The sequence below is a fragment of the Marmota marmota genome, unplaced genomic scaffold (assembly GCF_001458135.2).
Source record: "Marmota marmota marmota unplaced genomic scaffold, marMar, whole genome shotgun sequence".
Taxonomy (NCBI): Eukaryota; Metazoa; Chordata; class Mammalia; order Rodentia; family Sciuridae; genus Marmota; species Marmota marmota.
This window is the reverse complement of record NW_026000048.1, coordinates 16,352,206-16,355,817: the sequence shown is the minus strand read 5'-3', so window position 1 is coordinate 16,355,817 and position 3,612 is coordinate 16,352,206. Positions and strand designations below refer to the sequence as shown.

The 3,612-nt window shown below is 41.9% G+C and overlaps 1 protein-coding gene across 2 annotated transcripts in view; it reads left to right on the top strand.

Moving 5' to 3' along the window:
* Positions 1-3,612, top strand: part of Bmi1 (BMI1 proto-oncogene, polycomb ring finger) — a 10,398-nt gene that overhangs the window by 863 nt on the left and 5,923 nt on the right. Inside the window, exon 1 of one of the 2 annotated variants that reach the window (XM_015495255.2) lies at positions 11-159. The exons of the other annotated variant lie outside the window; for it this stretch is intronic. The gene's annotated coding sequence lies outside the window, so the exon portion shown is untranslated. Of the gene's footprint in view, positions 1-10; positions 160-3,612 lie in introns of those variants that run through there. 2 annotated transcript variants of the gene reach the window in all.

Here is a 3,612-nt window from a genome sequence, read left to right as displayed (position 1 = left end):
CGCCCGCTCAGCCCGGACGCGCCGCGCGCGGCCCCACGTTTTAGTTCCTTTCTCCCCCGCGCGCCCCTCTGCACCCTCGCGACGCACATGGTCCCCGAGAAGAATACTTCTATTTCCAGCCTCCGCGGCTCTCCCGGCCACAGCGCCCTTTGTTGAGAGGTAGATTTTGATGAAACGGGGACGGGCTCCTGAAATCGGGAGCTGCTTGGGTCAAGTGGCTTCCCTCCTCTCCCGAAGAAAGGGCTTTTGAGGGGTTTGAACATCCAGGGAACGCCCCCATTTTATAGGGACGGGTTACGTGGGGGGCAGCGATCCCGCCAAGGTGGTTGTTAGACTGGAGAGAGCCCCAACAAAAATCTTATTAACTTAAGTTGGAGGGACACTTGTGTGAAATTGGATGGCTTGTAAGATGGCGGTTCCCAGTTGTTTCCAAGGTCTTCTGCATTTGTGTGGAAAATGGTAAAGTTTTCAAGGTGGTATTTGTTGGGAGTCTTGGACAAGTGCTGTGAACATTGTCGGGACGTGCTCACTGGGAAGTGGGCATTTCAAATTTGGAGCTTTTTTTTGGAGTGATGATGGTGACTGGACGTTAGTCTTGGTAGTAGAGGTTTCTTTTCTCCACGTCTTTCTCCCCTTTTCCTCCCCCCCCCCAACCCCTTGGCACAGATTGCGACTTTTCTCTCTACCTCTACTTTGGGATGCTCCCAGAATCGTGACTTAACTCCACTGCGTTTTATATGTTTTGCTAAATGTCAGCATAGGTCATGTGGTAAAGGGATGCTTTAGAAAAGGAGCACTAAAAAGTTGATTGCTTATGTTTACGCAGTCATTTGGGCTTGACAGCGATAGAGCATGATCTTTTCCCCAGAGATTTACAGTTAATAATTGGAAGTAAACAAGTAGAGAGACTTTGATCATTCCCAATTGCAATAAAAGGATTTAGTGGGCTTAGTGGTCACGGTTCAATATTTGAAAGAGAATCATGTATTAACCCCTTCCCTTTAGGTAGGCAAAATTCCCAGCATATTTATCCAAACGCGAGTGTAAGTTAGTGTTATGTTGAGTGTTAGGAGTGGCTCAAATTATAGAGGAATTTTAACCCCCAAGTTTTGGAAACACATTATAAGGTACACTAAAGACTTGATACTTAAGGATGTAAATGGTTGACAGTACAATTTATTAGATTGTTTAGCCCAAATAATAACATTTTGGTTTTAAATAGACCAATGAAAATTTTCTTAGAAGTTGATTTTTATGAGCAAAAATTTAAAATTTTTATATTCGAGTTCATTTCCATACATCTCCTTCGAAGTGTAGAGATGTTTGAAATAACCTATCTGTACAAATTAATTTGCCCCCTAGTAACAATATCTTTGAAGCCATAGAGACCATTTACATGCATGTACACACACACACACAAGCTTTTGTAAGAAAATTACACATTTAATTATATTTTATAAATCCATTGATACTCTACCACTGATTTATTGGGTGTATTTAAGTGTCCAAATATGCAAAATTCTCCCAAAGAGTCAAGTTAACCCCAACTTTACCCATACTTATATAGAGCTGTGAGCCCCAACTAGGGTTATGGAGTTAATTTGCATTTCTTAGATTGCAGTAGTCAAACTGATTGTTAACATAAGATCTTGTTTCTGTTTTCCTTCATTTTGACATTATACTAGTGTTAGGCCTCCAACTAAAAACTAACTGACAGCCCCATCTGAGTATCCTATAATGGCAAGTTTTAATTCTTGAACATTTCCAGCATGTACGTTGGTGCATTTTTAGTAGCTTAAGGGCACTTTCTTTGTTGAAACCTATTAGGTTTTTATTTCTAAGGTGCAAGAGGTTGTTCTTAAACCTTATCAAGCATGTCAAACATTTTGGAAGTCCTCGTTAGATTGTCAGTACTTTCCAATGGATAAAAAGATTAAGGGCTGATTTTTATATAAGCAACAAAGTAATATTTATTTTCATTGTAAACACTAATAGGACTGTGGCCAAATTCTTCTGAACTGAGGGAGAGTTTTGTGAATTAAGCCTTAGGATGAATTTGAAAGGGGTTTTGGGTCAAGTACATAGGACTTAAATGTTCAAAGCCAACCAGTAGATAACCCTCCACTGAGGTTTGATTATTCTCTGAGTTACTATTGTGTTTGTGTGATGTTTGGGTTTCTGTAAGGTAGAGAAGAAATAAAGGCAGCTGTTTTTATTGGAGCCCCTTGGTGAACTTCATGATCCATGGTGTTAGTGTGATATACTTTCACAGGCAAATAGAAGTTATCACCTTGCTAACTATCTTTCTAGGAAAGATCCTGTGGTTTCACAAGGAGAGTTTTTCTTTAAGCACCAAGAAGGCTGGTCTTTAATCATCAAGTACAATTGGACTTAAATATTGCTACTCTTTAGGGCACTGCTCCTTCTACAGCCCCTCTGCCAGGCCACTTAGATTTATGTTAACATATGTTGTCAGTATTATTCTAAACAAGTAGTCCAAAGATGTCTGAGGAATCACACATGAAATTTTCTGGGTGAGATTACTGGTTGTCACTGGGGTCACTTTCATAAGAGGTTTGGTTTGTTTGGGGCCATTTTTCAGTACTCAACTCAATTTCAGCTATTGAGGTATGTTGATTGGTATTTCCCTCTTCTGCATTAAGATTCCTTAAGAAATAAAGCCTCAGAGGCATCTTAATGCAAGTTTCACAAGTTCCTAGATTTCCATTCAAGGCAGCAGTAGTCCATTCAGGTCTAGAAGCTTAGTCTATTTCAGGTTCTAAAGTGAATGGAGTAGGGTGATAGTAAGAAATGTTACTTTTCAGCACTACTACACGAAGTAATTGACTTCCCTGATTGTCCTGTGGTGTATTGTTGCAGACTGTTCCCCACCGTGACGTTTTTATAATGTATATTATCTTTTGAAAATATTATTTCATCGTGTGGGGGTTCATGGGGGTTTATATGGACGTTAGGCTGAGAAGAATGACATTTGTTTTTCTCTCCTATCGTTACTGTGGGTTGACAAGGTGTTGATTTAGCGTTGGGAATGGGCTGGTCACATGGTTCTTTACATATTGTCACTATCCTACCGATTAGTTCTTCTAGCTTCCAGCATGGTTTGTTCGAATAAAGCACAGTGCTTTTGCCCCCCACCCCCATCTCCACCCGCCTTGTAAAACAAATTCAGTTTTCAACCCATCCAAAACTTTGGTTCATCTAATTTACAGGAGAACGTCTTATTAGAGAAGGAAGCTTTAAAGAGGTTCGGTTCAGTAAACATCTCTGCAACTTGAGCCTTGACAGTTTGGGGCTAAGTGCACAGTTGGCAATTCTCAAAAGGTCCCTTGGAGAAATTTTTGACCTAGCGATTGCTAACGGGACAGTCCGAAAGAATCAAGATATGAAACAAGCTCTTCCAACCCAGTCTACGTGGAAAGAGGCCCCCAAGAGTGTCCGAAATGGCCGGGAGTGCGGTTTGCATTTTCTTTAGCAGTTTGCCGCCACAGGCTCTGAGGTCCCCTAAGCTGCTTGGGTCGCGGCCGCGGGTGATCCCGGGCCGGAGGACCTCTCGGGCCCGCCCCACCCCGCGCCGGCAGCGCCCGCACCCAC